Here is an 18668-nt window from a genome sequence, read left to right on the forward strand (position 1 = left end):
ATCGCTAGGTAGGTCGCGCACACGAAAAGTTTGGGAACCTATGCTTTACAATATATTACATCGCATTTTATTGAATCCTCCCGAATTTTAGATACGTTTTGAAAAATTATGCTCGAAATATATGAAATCAAATGAAAAAATATGGATTTCAGTTTCCTGTAAGAATATAAAGTTTCTCTTTTATAAACTTTTTGATGGGTGAAAATCTACAGGGTGTCCGCATATTATCCGAACAATAAAATTTGTAAATGATTATCTCTTATTGAAAACAATAAGAAATCAAAGTCCATGTACCTTTTCTAATACTTCTATATGTTAACGAAAATAGGATTTTTAGTAATTTCAAAATGATTGCTTCGTATTGATATACGCCCATTTAAATGTTTCGGGGTCATTTTCCTCGAGGGCCGCTAGTTAATCAAGAGATATTTGCTCCCATAATTCTACATTAGTCGAATCCAAATGTCCTTTTGATAATTACGACAATCTACATGTTCTTGGCTTTAGGATAAACTGGGCATAGATAATTATAGGTTCAAATCTAGTGAGTTTGAAGGACATTTCCCATCCGTTAAAAAGCTTATAAAAAGGCGCTCATTAAGACCACTCAACACATTTCCCTTGGTTTTTCAAATCAAGCATAATTCTTCAATCCGACGTATCTGCAAAAATAAACAAATCGAGATTTGCTTTGCATGGGCTTGACAAACGCGTAATCTACATATTGAGCCTACAAAAGTATTCCTAAAACCATTTTTCGCTTTTTTGAAATAAATTTCAATTCTGCCCTATGTGCACTTTACTCAGTGTTTTAATTTGGCTACATACACCCTACGTTTCTAGAGCGACTCAACTGTCAACATTTTTCATTCTAGCACATACACCGTACTCATGCACATGTATGCTCATAGTAAAGCGACCTATATGCACAATCAATACATAAAATTTTAATCAGCAGATACGTCATACTGTTTGGGAATCACTAAACTTGTTGGAAATCGAGAAATTCGGATTTCCGCAGCTGCAGCTAGCTGACGCGTCGGCAAACTGATGTGGAACACCATCAATATTCGGTTCTAGACAATATTTCTTACCAAATTTCTCACAAGAACTGTTCTCCATCTACTTTTCTTATTCCCGGCTCCGTCAGGTGCTCCTGTTAGTTAAGATGAAATTTTAAACATTCGGAAACCAATATTCGTTGTATAGTTGAACGTAAAAACTAACTTTATTAAGTTTTATGGGAATTTTCAAACCGGTGTATGTGCAACTGCAAAACAATACTGGTGTATATGACGTGACGCATGTGAAAAACGAACTGTCAAACCGACGCATCAAGCAAGGTGTATGTATCAATCAAGGTATGATATCGACGAACCATCAAGGTGTATGTGAGCAGCACAAAGCAAAAGGGTTTATTCGATAATTTTATCAGTTTTTCAATCTAATTCAAAACAAATCCGAATTGTTTAATAGTGGTTAGAAACAGTGTTCTTTTTTTCAACTTATAGTAGATACAGTAATAGAAAAAATGCAAAACATTTTAAATAGGATTTAAAATGCTTAACAATATATTGCATTGCATTTTTCTCGAATCCTTCCGAATGTTAGTTACGCCTATTTGAAAAATCATGCTTGAAATATTTGAAATCAGAAATGCGTCAAACTTGCTGCTTATGAATATAATAGGTCACGAGATTAAACCGGGTAGGAATGCTCAACTTGCCCAGCTTGATTACATAGAAGCATGCCTTCAAAATTTGTACGGATAATCACCCTCATTCTTGTTTACGGCGGATCCAACTTTCGATCGAATCCTATTCTTTTTTTCGAAAGTTTTCGAAGTTTTTTCGAACATCATTTATTTCTTTTTATTTGAGTTTCGAACACTGACTTGTAACATGCCTATTGCTCATTCCACCCCATTGGCAAACCGCTCCGACTACCCCTAACTAAGTGAGTTCAATGAGGATTCCTCCAAGAAACTGACCGAACATTCTTTTAGATCGGAAGATAATGTTCTTGGCTAGCGTTTCATACAAAAAAACGTAACAGAAGAGAATGTAGACAATGAGAGCCCCTCAGTGATGAATGAGTCCCTTTGAAAAGTTAAGCAAGAGTTATTTTAGAAATATTTAGAAGAACAACTGGAGAAATCACTACGAGAATTGGACCTATGTAACAATGAGGAGATTCTCCCCTCTCTCGCTGTCTTTAGATTGTAACTGTGCAATTGTGAAGCAATTTTGGAAAGTTTTTCACTATAGATTCATACAACAGAAAACGCAACTGAAGAGGTTAATTCAGCACAGTTATTGATTGAAGGGAAAGTAATCCAAGGGAGCCTCTTAATATTTTATAGGACCTTTTAAAAAGTTACGTGAGAATTAATCCCCATGGATCAATGAAGATATCAGTATTGCTCTTTTGAAAAATTCTAAAATAATTCCATCGAGCATACCTAGTAAAATCATTGAATGTTTTGGAAGGCTACCTGCAAGAATTTCTGTAAGAATCCTAGGATGGAGATCATTTTCAAGGAATCTACGAAGGGATTCTAGAAGAACTTGTGAAGATGACGCGTGGAATTTTCTATAAAAATCTCTTGATCCTCAAGGATTCATCCCAGGATTTACGTCAAGGATTCTTACATTATTTTTGTAGAAATTCCTCAGAAAAGAATGAACCATGAATACTTCCAGGATCCCTTCAAGATTACACTCAACAGTATATCTTATGATATTCTGAGAAATTTATCGAAAAAAATCTGCAGGGTTAATAATAACATCATGTTTATCAGTACTCTCTCTTAAAGTCCGTTAAAAATTTCGAAAATTTAATGAAAGATTTCTTCTGTCATCTATCCACAAATCGTCCAGATGTTGTTCATGATCTTCTTCTTCTTCTTTCTGGCGTTACGTCCCAACTGGGACAAAGCCTGCTTCTCAGATTAGTGTTCTTATGAGCACTTCCACAGTTATTAACTGAGAGCTTTCTTTGCCGATTGACCATTTTTGCATGTGTATATCGTGTGGCATGTACGAAGATACTCTTTGCCCTGGGAATCGAGAAAATTTCCTTTACGAAAAGATCCTCGATCAGCGGGATTCGAGCCCACGACCCTCAGCATGGTCATGCTGAATAGCTGCGCGTTTACCGCTACGGCTATCTCGGCCCCTGTTCATGATATCCGCTTCCAATATCTGCAATGTAATAACCAAAAATATGCAAGAAGCCTAGACAAAATACAAAGCAAAAAAGCAACTAAACATTTCGCTTGAGTAAGAAACTTCAGAGTCCTTTCATTAGAAACTAGAAACCTTTTAAAAAGTTTCATTAGCATTGAAAGAGTGTTCTAGTCTCAACCAAAAGACCTGATAATAGTTCCGCGTTTTTGATCATAAACTGCATTTTTCTATCTTCCGAAGCTTCCTCCATTTTACTCTGTGAATCTTCTTTCTTCTTTCATCTGCTATTTAATACTCAAGTTCTAGTTAACTAATAATATTTAAATTCAGGTTGGATAATGCAAAACAACGAAAGAATAGTAAAAATCTTATAATGACATAATAGACTAATGTCTATGATTTAACTCTATAATCTGCATTCTTTAACATCGGGTTACTCTAGTTAGAACTTAGCTACAGTCAACTCTCCCTTATTCGATATTCCATATCTCGATATGGAGTTAGAGAAGCATAGTAAAAGTTCCTTGGATCGCAGTTGCACTGGTTTTGTGTTTTGTAACTCCCTAACTCGATGGTCCCTTCAATATCGACATATTGAAGCGTTGACCGTATCACCAAATCCGCATAGTTCGACCAATCCTGCAAGGGTTGATGATCACTTGTTTCCTGCAAGGGTGTAGAATGCAGGTCAATTTGAGTCTCACATAAGAATGCAGGTCAATTTGAGGCAACGAAGAACATCAACATGATGAACTTTGAAAAACATAGCAAAATGTCACTATATGTATTAGTGCAACTTTCTATGATAAATCATAGAAATAACAACTCGAAAATCTTATTGAAAATAGTATACGTTCAATTGTAGATTTATGGACAGAAATTTGAAGATCTGTCATGGAACCATCATAAAACGAATCAATAGCTATTCAATTCTGTGTTTGAATCGCAAACATCTTCTACTGCAAAAGGCCTAGAATACATATATTTACTGTCTTCTATAGCAAAACCTCTCCGCCGTTTGTCAACCATATCATCGAGAATCTAAACGGAGAGAATAAAAATCCAAGTCCTGACACTTTTTCCTCCACCGGTGCATTTCCCATACACTTCTTATTCCAGCTCCAGCCATTTTTCCACCCCTTCATGGCGTGGAGGTGGTAATCGTCGACCCTCTTCACGATGATTGGAAAACATGGCACCGGTTTTCATTGCACCAGCCAATCGTCCTCATACCACCCCCCGCTCAACGTCATCGTCGTCAGAAAACTCTGACGAGGTGGATTTCAGCTTCGGGAAATCGGATTTGCTGTTTGTGGTAAGCTAGCAGCTATAGGTATCAGAATCGAAGCCTATAAGGACTGCGGTGACCGGACCAACGCGAACGAATCCGTTGCTTGGTGAACGAGACATCTCGATTACTTTTCCGAAACGACGTAAGTAACTTCCATACGGTTTTTGAGAAAATCAATTGAGAAGAATCAAAACCGTTTTTCTGAAAACGATTTGAAATAATCCTCATTTGAATATATTTTTCGTCGTTTACATCGCTTGAAATATGAAGGCAATTAGCTCGTGTTTGTTTTGATTCGTGCTTACGTCGCTTTGTATCTTTATATAATGTAAGTTAGATTGAAAATCTCACTTACGTCGTTTTGTATTTATGAAAATTAAACGTAGATCTGTTGAAGCACTTATTCGAGAAATCTCGCATTACATTTCTAAAGGGCCAATGATCAAACTGTAAACAAATCAGTTTTAATATCATTCGATGGCATCTTCCAACACCCACAAACTGTGCAAACATTGTCAACAAAATCAAAAAACTTATCGTTATTAACCCGATTTTCAAAACTACCAGAAACAGCTTTTTTGCCAAATCACTTATTTACCCCTGCTTAAAACGGCCAATGATCGGATCTTTCTCCGTCAAGAGGGTCTACAATCGTAAAATTTCGCAAAATGTCAATGGCCTTAACATGGTGAGAGTTCAATGACTCTCTCTTGCACATTTGTTGTAAACCAAAAGAGCCTTACCTTTTGCCAATGCACGTTAACAAAATTCAAGTTGGTCAAGCCCTTTGGAATTTTTACACGAGAAATGCTGTTATCGAAAGGAAATCTGTCGGTATCTTTATCGAGATTCTGAAACCTCTTGGATTTGAGCCTCCACATGCAGTCAGTGGTGCAGAATGTCGGTCGGCTCGGTATATTGAATCGAGGAAAATGCTTAAGGGAAATCAATGCAATAGGATGTGCGGTGACGACAGTGATCGGAAAAATGTGTGCTTTGAGTTTCCTCTTGTACCGTGCAAGAGCAGGATGAGATTCAAATGTGTGTTTGTGCACAAATTTATTCATAGACATATAAGGGTAAACGTGTTCTTCAATCCGTCTGGTTCTGATATACATCTATTAAAGCTCAAGGGCGTGTACAGAGGAAAGGTACTCAAATTATAATCTGAAAGGAAATTTTGCTATTTATGTACTCGTGAAGGTAACTGAAGAGCATGTGCAGCTAATAAAGTCTCATGGTTTTGTAATCAGAACACTAGCCGAATCATTACTAATATTAAAAAGAGTATGATTGATTCAAAAGTCACTTCAGAGAATTTTTTAAACAATGGCTCCCAACCAGTTAATTCCTAAGACGTAATTTCCTCTGAAGGTGAAGATGAATCGAAGCCAAAGTTAAAATTTTCAAGAGCACGGATCTGGAGAACCAAACATCCGTTTGAGCTGAAAACTAATCGATTGGTCACCACCAACTAGTGACCAATCGATTAAGTTTTCAGCTCAAACGGATGTTTGGTTCTCCAGATCCGTGCTCTTGAAAATTTGAACTTTGGCTTCGATTCATCTTCACCTTAAGAGACCTTCGAATCCATTGTTAAGAATTCTAGCGTTACTTTTCCAAAGGCCCAAAAAAACCGGGTTTTGATATCATTCGATAGCATCTCTCAACACCCATTCACCATGAAAACATTGACAACATAATCAAAAAACTTACCGATTTTCAAAACGGCCAATAATTGTGTTTTTCCAAATGATTCATAGGCCCACAGCTCAAAACGGCCAATGAACGAATCTCTCTCCACCAAGAGGGCCTACAATCGAGAAATTTCGCAAGCTGTCATTAGCCTTAGCCTGGTGAGAGTCCAATGACTCTCGCTTGTTTATTCGAAGTAAACAGAAAGGGCCAAACCTTGGGCCAATTCACGCTAACAAAATTCAAGTTGGCCTGTAAAAAAGGCCAATGCTTGGTTGAAAATCGAAAATTGTCTCGAAAACTCATAATTTTTTTCACATTTTTGACAGTTTTCAGAATAAAATCGAGTTTTAACGTGTAGTTACAGTAAATCGTCACTCAACGAGCAAGAAATCACATTGATTGATTTGAATTCTGAGAAATAGAAACTGAAAATGTGGTGAACAATATTCACATCGAATTTTCTCAGAACTAACGATATGAGGATTGGCCCTTTGAACTGTTACGCGAGATTTATTGTTTAACCCACATCTACTGGCAGTTAACGGCCATGTTTCCGCATCGACATCGGGCCAAGTCCTTAGAAGGCTAATAACGCTTCAACGTTAGTCAGTGTTCATCAACCGCAGTATATCTCCAGCTTTCTCCTATGTGGAGAACACAACCCAGACAACCGACCACAGGTCACGTCCCAGATACTAATATCAATCTGGGCATAATAACTACTTAAGTGAGCAATATTTCAACAGAGCAATAATTTCGCCCCCGCGTCTACCCCTTCTCGACCCACAGTCTGAGCAGTTAGCTCATATTGTAGCACATTCTGTACGAAGAACGTACCGGGCTTCGAGTCCACTCACGAAAAGTTCATCAGTCTTGTGGCAGAAGTTCGCCCGCGCCGTTGCGTCGCTTGTGCCATTTACCTAAATAGGAAAATATGACGACGAGAACGTAGTCTCTTCATGGCAGGGCTGGTAGCGACTGAGTGTCTTTTGGGAACTTTAGATAACTTGCTTGAAAAAATAAGACCGAACAGAAACAAAAATAAACACTTCTTCTTGATGAACTCCTGCGAGGATCTCTGAGAAACTTCCTAATTTCTGATGAATTCTGGGTCTGGATTATCTTGGAATAAGTTCTGTAGGAATCTTCTGAAGATCTCCTACAATAACAAATTATTAGAAAAAATAGTTGAAAACTATCCAGATTAAATCTTGAGATAGTCTCTTGGAAATTACTGGAGGTAGAAGGGTTCAGATAGACCATTTTAGTTAAAATGGAGAATTTTAGACCTTTCGTTTAATGAGACGTGTGTTAGAATAGAGACCAAGTATGTAAAAGGAGCCCTGCTACTAGCCCTGAGATGTGTATTAGAGAGCTGCTGAACGTTCATTCGAACGAAATAGAAGCAAACATTTCCGTTGACGTCCGAAAAACTAACCATCTGAAAGGGGATATCATAAAGCATAAAGAGCATCTCACTTACTTGATTTTGGTGCGGCGCTTCTTCCCCACTTCCAGGTGATGACCACACGGAACCGATTGCAAACGCTACCCCGAACTTGCCCGATCGGTAGGCAAATTACAAATTGATTGATGACCGAATGATGGGGCTCCTCGGTGGCACCTTACAAAAGATGTAGCTCACCAAGGCGACAACACCAGGAGATTCGGTGTCCCAGTGAAACGGAATTTGCCTCCCACTTTTCGCAACTTGGGTCTTCTGGCTGCTTACGTTTGCCTGCGCCTTCTTCGACTGCCTTCGGGGGGTAACCTTTATTATCCTATTTCTTCTTTTGAGCTAATTTTCTCCTTGAACACTCACACTCGGTTTCTGCCTTTGCCTTTGTCGAAAGCTTTGTAGTCGTTTGCTTGGAATATTCACACAAAAAAAAAACCGAAAAAAACTGCCACTCCGACTCGCGGCACAAAGGTACTACTAGCGGAACACTTCCACTACACATGAACACACACACAAAGGTGGATTCGCTCTTCTGTAGCCTGTGTCTTCCGGGCACCTCCAAGAAACCTCACTGCACTTACAAGAGAGTATTGCTATTCTTCTTCGTTTCGGTTCTTCTTCCCCAGATGGTTCAATTTCTTCAGCACCGTCAGCATTCGGTTGTTTTGTATTTTTTCCTTATTTCTTCTAATTACTGTTTTGTGACGTCGTCGAGACACACAACGGACTGGTCCCCATCCGTCCGGACAGCACACTCACACACCCTTGGATCCGTTGCTCACTGGGAAGGTTTCGGCTTCCAACAAATTTTGCACCTATCGGATGGCGGCTGCTGACGCTTTTCGCTTTTCACATATAGCTTCTTCCATTCAATTCAGAGTTTTGCACCCGGCATGCTGTTTTGTGACGATGTGCAGCAGGGCACTATGGCTACAGTTACTTGGAAGCAATTCCAAGTGCCGCTTCATCACGGTTCGGGCCTTATTCGACGATTGATCGATTGGAACTGGGCAGCTGAAATAAAGTGAGAAGTTGGGGCGATTAGTGAATTATGACGAGGCAAAGTATGGTTTTATATAAGTTGAAATCATATTTTACAAGTACTGATTGTTAATTCGCGTCGTCAGCCAAAATTAAAAGGAAAAAGGATGGGAGAATTTTGTCGGATGGACTTGAAATGATTAAAAGATGGAAGCAGCATTATGCTGAATAGAGGAATGACGCCAAGGTCACAGGCACAGAGTTTCTAGAAAATTGAGGATATTTCAAGTATTCAACCATAGGTCGTGTGAGAATCTGTCGAAAATTTTGTAAGAATATGTAGGAATATTTTATAACATTCTTTGAGAATCTAGACTAAATTATCAGTGAGAATCACGGCCAACATGTTGTCAGAACTCTTGCCAATGATTCTGTGAAAACCACGCATTTTTTTTTACGAATCCCACCCACGAGTATGTGGGAATCTAGCTAATCTTGTCCAAATTTTGTAAGAATCTTGCTGAGAATTCTGCAAGAGTTATGTCTACTTTACAGTTTAAACACCTACTATCCAGTACTCTGTCTGAATCCCTTTCTTCCAGCTACAGTGTCCATTCCGGAACAAACAATCCCAAGATAACTTCTGAAACCCAGGAAGTCCCAGAATTAACGTAAAACCTTATGAAAACCAGCATTTCATTTATCTCTTGACTATTATATCAATTTTTATGAGTCTCCAGTGTACCGGAATAACTCAAGAACTACTTGGACCATATTTCCAAATTTTTAAAACCCATATACAAAGTTTTCCGGGAAGATCTGAAAAAAAACAATGAAATCAATCACGAAACAAAAAACTTACGCACATTTTAGTGTGATTTTCAACATGTTATTCAGCAGATCAAGAACAATCTTGCCAAAGAAGTCAACCTTCAGGATGTTGAGGATGGGAATGGCGCCATCTAGCAGACGAATTCCCGTTCAGATTTGTCACTGCCAGATAGCCTATGATCAGCTGAACAAGTTTGTCGAAGACATCAACTTTCTAGCACATCAGGGACTTGAGATATTCGTTGAGTGGATAAGATAGCTGATTTTAGGACCCCAATACGGTCTAGAATTAATAATCTCGCAAAGAAGTCAACAAAAGTGTCACTTGGTAGCTATATAGTATCTTATGATTTCATCAAAGATTTATTAAGGATCCAATACTTCGTCAGAAATTCGTCACTCATATCTATTGAAATTCGTTTTCGCGGAACATATTCGCCAATGGTCTTTTAAGGATACACCACGGATTTTGCCAGAGACATCGTATAACCTGAAAAATCACCAAAACAGCATCAATAAACTCTTCTCTAAGATTTCACGTAATTTCTTGAAAATTTGGCAAAACCCTTCATTTCAAATTAAAGAAGATCTAGTCATAAACCTGTCGCAGTTATTGCCAGTTGTCCGCAATAAACTATGATAAAATAAAACCGCCAAATAGATTCTGAGAAATTTCCTAAAGGTAGCTTTCATTTATTACGTAAGGTAATTTTATTTTAATTTATGATCTCGCCCTAAAAGCCATTGATAATCAAGTATGTAGCTTGTCGTTTCTGAGCAAACAAATGTAGTGATCAGAGGCGACTCGTAACCTCAGTTTTTACCTGTTCTACGCATCTAAAAATGCCTTTTTCGACAAATTGAGATCATAAAACAAATAGTAAATGATTGGCATCTTCCTTTCTAGCAAATCTTCACTTGATAGCTGCAAATTGGAGCATGAGCATATATGACCGTACAATTCGTAGTTGCTACTCCGCGATTGACTAGAGCAATCGAAGTTGCACAGGGAATCAATGAATGGGGCTTGGGATTAGCTAACCATTCTTCAATGTGCACAAATCGAGAGCTCAAATTTTAAAAGTCAATAACGGCGCCGGCCACGTCCTTACGGTCATCGGGGAAGGGAAGGAATGTTAGCTAGACAACCGTTGTTACTAGAGACCGAAGAATCTTCTGCATCTCCACAGTTGTCATGGAAAGGATATTGGGTTAGTGGGATAAGGTAAAGATCTGGGAGTCACCAGCGATTGGTGATGCGATCCATGATACATTCACGACTAACCCGTTTAACGCCACTGTTTATTCATGCCGCGCGAGCGACGCGCAACACGATTGATCCTGCTTACATCACCCGCCCCCGCAGGAGCAAGCAACGCGAGCAAAGGATCAAACACTACTGACCCTATCCGCGAATCACGCCACTATTTATTCGTGCCGCGCGAGCGACGCGCAACACGATTGATCCTGCTCACATCACCCGCCCCCGCAGGAGCAAAGGATCAAACACTACTCACTTCACTTGATAGCTGCAAATTGGATGCGTAAAGTCAAGAATTTCTATTCGTGGAACAGGTAGGTTTGAGGTTAGGGAATCGCCACTGGTAGTGATAGTTTTTATCTTTGTCTATTCATCATAAGTTATGCGAGATTTGTTTTCAATCATACTCCTGTTTGAAAGGCCAAAAACAAATGGCGAAACCCTTACACTTACGCGAAACCCTCAAGAGGCAAAGAATCATCTTTTAGAAGTAAGTTCACACAAACAGTCGTACAATCAAGCCCTTGTTTGCCAGAAAGGCCCATTAGATGAGAAGAGAAGAGCCCGCCCTCTTTCCACGAAATGTTAGCGATAGTTAGTTGACAGATTCACTCTTCCTATCAATTTCGCTTCATTTTAGTCAGTTTCAATAGGTAATATATTAAATTGTTTAATTAATTTGTTGTTCTTGATGGTACTTTCTTCGCCCTATTGAAGACGTAGAGTTAGATTCAAAGGATCCTATCTTTCTCTTCCATTGCACATTGGTCCCAAAGCCATATCTAGGAAAACATAAATGCTTGCGCCTAAACCGTCAATTTTAGATATATGGGTCTTTGGCAAAGTTTCTCCTCTATTTTTCAGACATTTTTTTCAGTGATATGAAATTAGGGCGGTCCGCATGGTTTACGTGATCAGAATATAAACTTTTTTGCTGACGCGTTTAGGCCTACACAATGTTTTAGAACAACCGATTTGGAACAACTTTGCCGTAGAATCCAAATTTCTATCTTTTATGGTTAGAGAGTTACGATTTTTTTTTTTAATAAGTTAGGTTGGCACTGAAAAATCAGTGTTTTCTTGATAACATTTTATACGATAATTTCTCACAAAAACTTTGTTCCGAGCACTTTTAGAACTTTAGATTGCGCAACTTTTTTGCCTTTTGAAGTCTGTCTGTCTGATATTTTGCTATTTGTTTCTAGATTTTTTCAGCTTTACTTTCAAATTTAACTCTATTATTTAGCTAACTGTTTTCATTCTTAAGTTATTCATGTTAAAGATAGATTTATTTTATTGTTCTGGTGTACAAGGAGATCAGAGGCCATGTCTCCAGCAGAAGTTAGAAAACTTACACCTTCCATAATACACCAGGGTATATAAGTTTGGGAAGTAGGCAATGCAACATCTTTGACCAGAAGGTTCTTTAAGTTTTGCTTCTACTCTAGACTTCCACTGCACGTGTGAATGATTCAAGGCCAATAATACATGAATCAGTCAAACATATAGCGGTAGTGAAGTGTTTTGCTTTAAGGATATTGGAAAGGAGGGATTTTGGGTGGTGTTTTGAAAAATGCACTGTGAAACAAATTTGTTATTGAGCAGAAGTAAAGCGTGAACGCGAAGTAATGACCTTCCATCCCATCTTTAAGTGCTCACCACAAGCACAACACTTCATTCTGGCACTTTAGAACGTCCATGTTGAAATTTGTTCACACAAGAAATCTGCCTTAACTGTTACTGTATTTATCTAAATCATTATTACGTGAATCCTTCCATGTTAAACTTGGTCTACCTTCCTTCTTCGTTTCGAATCTCATTTTGTAAGCAAGTTCAATTGGATGATTATTTCTAATTCTTAGAATATGTCCGTCATAACTTATCCTCTCTACTCTTACTCTTTTGTGAACAGTTTTCCCATCTAATAGCATTGCATTTCAGATTCGATGGCTTCTTAGTTGGTTGGGCTTGATAGTTGGTTGGGCTTGATAGTTGGTTATTCCATAGGACTCTAGTCATTTTATCTTTTATACAAGTGTAGGGCTGCAAAATGGTGAGTCGACAATCAGGAAGGAGCGACCAACACAGCTCTGGTCCTCACAAGTTCCTACCTCGCGTTTCCACGGGTCAAATGATGACAAAGACCGCCAGCTAAGGGTTGCGTACTTAGCTGGTAGTGCAGCCTGGGCACTGTTGTCCTTCTGACATCAGCTAGAGTGAGGAGGTGCGTTTCGAGCGTCTGTACACCAGGAGGTGCGGCTCAAACAGCGTCTGTTCTGGCATCCAGCGGCTGAGTATGAAACGCTGTGTCACGTCAGCTACACCTAAGATGGCAGTCCCATCAACGTGATGTAGGTAGCGCGACCCTGGTAAGGTAGCATACCGAATTCATTATCCACCACGAAAAATGGAGAAAGAAGAAGAAACGAACGCTATTTTCGGCAACGAAATAAGGACTATGATTGGAGACTCGGTACCTGCAACGTCAGGACCTTAAATGAACCTGGACGAGTGAGCCTTTTGGCTCGTGAATTGCGACAAGAGTATTTCTATCTACCAACCTAGAAGGTACAATGAGAGTTAACAATATTTCTCTAAGATTCTGAACTTTACATATCCTTGCCTGCATTCCAATGTTCATCCATAACTCTTCTAACGACAAATATACGTTCATCTATCGATCTGCTATTAGTAAAGGCTGCTCGGTACAAATTCGGTTCTGGTGAACTGGTGGGGAACGTGTCTTTGGAGCCGGCCTTCTGATGATTCTCCCCTCAAACAGCTTTCCATCCAAGGCATTTGTTTCCACGACTCGATATTTCCATGAGTCGATGGACCCTTCAGATATCGACTCATGGAGGTTTAACTGCACCACGTTTCATAATGAGATCCTTCTGAAGAGATCTGCATCTGATGCATTTACTTTTTTAAGAATCGGTATTTGCGTTGATTTCATTCAATCACTTGGTAGGTTATTTTTCGTGGATCCCTTTTGAATAATTTCAATTAGTATTTTGATCGTATCATCATCTGCATGTTTTAAGTATCCCTTGAATATGCGATCCGGTCCCGCTGATTTTCCGCAGCACGCAGCATGATGTTTTAATAAAGTCTTTAGTTTCTTCATCTGTTGGTGGTTGTTTGAGAGGAGTGTAGTCATGATTTCAGCAACAATCTATCCCTAGTCGCTCACTCTCTTTCGAAATAATTAACCAGCGCTAATATCTAATCCTTTCTTTTGTTTCTGTTTTATAAATCGTTCATGAATCACATAAATATGTTTTTTTTTTAAATCGTTGCCCTACTACAAATTTAAACGACTTCCTAAAAAGCTTATTTCTTTTTTTTTGTGTCGATACTGTTTTTGTATATAAAAATGTGCTAATAAATAGTTTAATCCCAATTTCATTATCCTTAATCATTACACAATACACGTCTTGGTTCGTTATTACTTTACATCGACATCTGAAACACTAGCAGTTGGGGTCAATCTTTGAAAACGTTAGGGGCGGTCCATTAATTACGTAACACAATTTTGGCAGTTTACCGAAACCGAAAGTTTGGATCACCTTATTATTATTGATCACTATGTTATGTAATTTAAATGGTGGGTGACCCCTAAAAGTGTGACCATTGGTAACTGCGAAATTCGATATGCCGTATCTTAATATATATTTGACGACTTATAGTAAAAGTTGCTGTTCATGGCTACTTTGAAGGTTTCTTGAACCGAAGTTGCACTGATATTGTGTTCTATAACTTGGTATCGAGTTGAGTATACTATAATCAACTCTCTCTAGCTCGATATTTCGTTAGATTGAGTTAGAGAACATCAGTCAAAGTTGGTTTTCATGGCTAACTCGATGGTCCCTTGGATCGCAGTTGTACTGGTTCTATGTTCTATAACTCGATACCTCTCTAACTCGATGGTCCCTTCAATTATGGAGAGTTGACTGTATATAAAGTTATTTTATTGTTACATTATATAGAGGTGTCTCTGTAATCATTATTGTAATTCAGAAGTAATCAACGTTTAACACTCAAAAGGTAAAAACGGAAATATATTATCGTGGTATGAAAAAATCCGACCAAAATCCATGCCTTGTACAAATAATTGCGAAGCAAATCGCCATCTAGATTTCCACAACCGCACAAAGCGATCGCTTTCCCAACAGAGGAAAAAAATAAAAAGAGCCGCCCATTCTCACACCGCAAATCGCGCCCTCACCTCTCGACAAAGGCCTAATTCTTTCTCTGAATACCATTATGTGCTCCGGGACGCGGGACTATTGGTGGCACTCGGCTTCCCACACCGCAACAAATCACTCCATTTCACGACTAATTGAGCGCGCCCTGCCGCCCGCTACCGATGCCTCACCGCCTTCTTCTGCAAAACACCCAAAGAGGGGGCTTAGGGTGAGGCTTATCTCTAGAAACTTTTTAAAACCAAAAGTGTGTGTTCTTCTGAATTAAAATCGTATACAGTTCAAATCGTATCAGTTGAGGTCCAAAAACTCGTATCTGTCAAAGGATACTAACTGCATTGGAGTTAAATGGTAAAGTAATAGATTCGGTTTCCATTTATTTATAGATAATCCACTAAACAGCTCGAAATTTGATTATGCTCAAAGTTTTACCATTAGGACGTTTAAACGACTTTTAAATTTTATTTTTGGTTCAAACTTTATCGAGGTTTCTATTTTTGTGAGATAGAAATTCAGAAAATTTTGGTTTTAGGTCCTTTCTTAAAAAAAAAGCAGCACCCTAGGTGGGGGGCCTATGTTGGAGCCTCCGTTGGCCCCTCACCGCACCCTATACTTCCCACCCGTCGTCGCATCGACATTCTATTATCGCACAGCCAGAGCCCCTCGGTCTCTAACATATTTTAGAAGGCAATCAATTGAAATTAATTTAGCCATAGCGGGATGACGATGATGATGGGGGAGGAGCGCGGTGTGGAAGTGGCGGCCGCTCTGAGACAGCAATTGCAGCAGCAATTGGAGTTGCAGGCAAGCATTTGCGACAGATGTTATGTATAGACATGTGGAGTTGGATATGCAATCAAGTGAAACACAGAAGCTATACACTCTTGGTCAAATGAACTGGCTGGACTTGGCCAAGAGGATGACGATGATGATTGTTAATGCTAATTTGAGTGGATCGCTTGTTTACTGGGGGATTACTTATGGTTACTCTTTTTTCAGCACGCTACGGCTGAGTTATTAAGTTGAACGTGGAATGAAAGCATCGGAATGACATTGTCTTGAAGCAGCATGAAGAATAATAAATGTTGGTTAAATTTTGTAATGTCATCTTGTAATGTCCGATATTGCGCAGATTTGGAGTTCTGTGAACCAGTTTTTAACCCTACTCAATTTTTTATACTACTGCTTCCATCTTTCAAGTAGCCTTACCTTCATAATACGTATTTGGTTAGTTTTACACATCGAAACTAAGAGCATGAAGCCTTTGCAAGATTTGACGAGCTTCTGGATTAGCTGTATTTCAAATCCCTAAACTGAAATAAACAAATGAATATTTAACATTTTTCACTTGCTTACGCTGTTGTATGTTCACTGTTTGTTCAAATCAAGCATTCGAAATTATTGAGAATAAACGATATGCACCAAAAGGTCTAATTTAAGCTTAAATCAGGCTTTCTCAACACTCTGGGACATACTCAATTGTCCATAAAGAATCCTCAGCACCAGAAACGTTTGGATTCAACTGGATACATATTGAGAAAAAAAAAATCGACCGGACTTTCTCAAGAATCCTAAGAATTTCGTTCTCAGTAACACGCTAGGAACGAAGAATCTTTGATTTGGCCAGCAACTCAGCAGTCAAAAAATCATGGATGAGTTGGCTCATCTCTTTGATTCATTGCCTCGCATTTCCACAGTTTTCTCACATAAAGCAATGATTCCTTGTTAGTCTTTTGATTTTGACTTGTTTTATAACTGAATCATTTTCGACGGCTTGAATGTAATTGATTAATTTTGCATGAAAATCTCAAGCGTGGGATTTACGCAACAGATCACTAATGAGTTTGCTCTCACGGGAGATTGAGATTTAAGTGTAAGTCTATCAACACTGGATTTGGCCCTTTGTATACTCCTCATTGAGAACCACTGTATACTCATCAGCAATCGATTTGTCAGCCTTATAAGGACGTCTGACATTCGAAGAGCGAGCCCCGCATGTTAAAGCCCGTCCGTTCCATAACACTTAACATGCTCCCTCCTTCCACTACTCCGGTAGGTGTTCGAAATCCCTAATCTTGGCTATCCATCGGTACAGACAAGTAGCCAACCTGTCCGGGCCCATTTTCATAAATTCCGCTCCAAAACTATCCTTCACATATTGTGAGAGTTAGAACGTCTCCGTCATCTCGTATCAATGGAACCATTCCTCTACTACCGGAGGACTACCGGTCTTATCAGCGTCTTGTACATGTTACACTTAGTACGTAGGTGAAGCTTACCAGACCGCAAGGTCTCGTGGAGTCCGTAGAAAGGATGACTTCCGGCAAAAATACGTCTTCGAATTTCTCTGCTGCAATTGTTATTCGACGGTACCAATGATCCGAGGTAGACAAATTCATCCATCACCTCGAACTCACCTCCGTCGATCATCACACGTCTGCCAATTATTTATTCTTTATTTGTTTAATTCAACGGACTATAGTATAGTCTAATTGAATATATACTTAATATGAAAACAATGCAATTCGAAAACAAACAAATTTTCTAGCCTAATACGGTTTTGCTGCTAGCACAAAGCCCATTTTTTCTAGTATTTTTCTGGGACTAAACTATAAGCGAAACAAGGATGGGACTAGAGTTCCATGGTGAAATATCAGTAGTACCGATTTGGTTCCTCAGAAATTAAATCGATTCTGTTGTTATGGGGTGCGCCTTCGCTGAGATGTAAGTTTCTATAAAGGGTGTAAATAGCGGGACCTTTTCATCACATTAAATTTTTATCAGTCTCTGAGGAATCAAAACAAGAACTGTACAGAAATCGATGCTTTATTACCTATCAATGGAAATGGAGTAATACGACATGCACTATACACTAAGGATATGGGTCATGCCACAATAAATGTAAATAATGGCCGCAGTGGCGCAACCGAACAGAGAAAAAAAAGTCTTTTTTTAACTCAAAATGACATTACAACAAGTATTATTGCTTGTTTTGCTGTAGATTTCTTTCACGTAGTACTCCGCTGATCTCTTCAGGGGTTTGATTTGTGATTTTTCACGAATTGTCTGAACAATTATTCCAAAAAATTCGTTTTAGATACCTCCATGAATTGAATCTGAAGTTTTTTAAGCATTATTTCCCTTCAAAAATCGTTACATTTTTCAAGAAAGTTTCAAGTTTTCCAGAAATTTATCCATTGATTGCCCTGGGACATCCCCCAACATTTTCGTTTAGAGCATCTGTAAAAATTAAAAAATTCTTCCAAATATTTTTTTTAATTCCCAAGGAAGTCTCTAAAGTTTATTTTCCAATCAAAAAAAAAGAAAATGTCAAGGAAATTTTTCTAAATTTTGAAAAAATCCGCGTGAATTATCTGACGAAAATCTTACAGTAATCTCTGACGAAACTTGAGTGAATTTTAAGTATACCTTGAGCAATTCCTACGATGATCTCTGAAAGAACTCCTGAATTCTTGATGAAATTCTTCCCAAGATTTTGTAAATAAATTGATAATCAAACAAAAAGAAACACTCGAATCTCTGAATAATATCCAACAAGACTATTTTAAGAAATTCAGAAACAATCCCTGAAGAAATTTATGTTTATATGATCGGACTGTAATAATTGATGTAGTATCAACAGGTGCTGTAGTATGAAGTTGTGAAAAATCCAGAGAAATTTTTGGAGAAACTTATGAGGAATACCAGGTTGAATTTATCATGGAATTCTTGGATAATTGTATTTCGAGCAATT

The 18668-nt window shown here is 38.6% G+C and overlaps 1 protein-coding gene across 1 annotated transcript in view; it reads right to left on the minus strand.

The window, feature by feature from the left end:
• Nucleotides 1-18668, minus strand: part of LOC5576770 (arginine-glutamic acid dipeptide repeats protein) — a 198595-nt gene that overhangs the window by 165706 nt on the left and 14221 nt on the right. Inside the window, exon 2 of the mRNA XM_001662807.2 lies at nt 7661-8650. The gene's annotated coding sequence lies outside the window, so the exon portion shown is untranslated. The remainder of the gene's footprint in view (nt 1-7660; nt 8651-18668) is intronic.

Source organism: Aedes aegypti, chromosome 2 (assembly GCF_002204515.2).
Source record: "Aedes aegypti strain LVP_AGWG chromosome 2, AaegL5.0 Primary Assembly, whole genome shotgun sequence".
Taxonomy (NCBI): domain Eukaryota; kingdom Metazoa; phylum Arthropoda; class Insecta; order Diptera; family Culicidae; genus Aedes; species Aedes aegypti.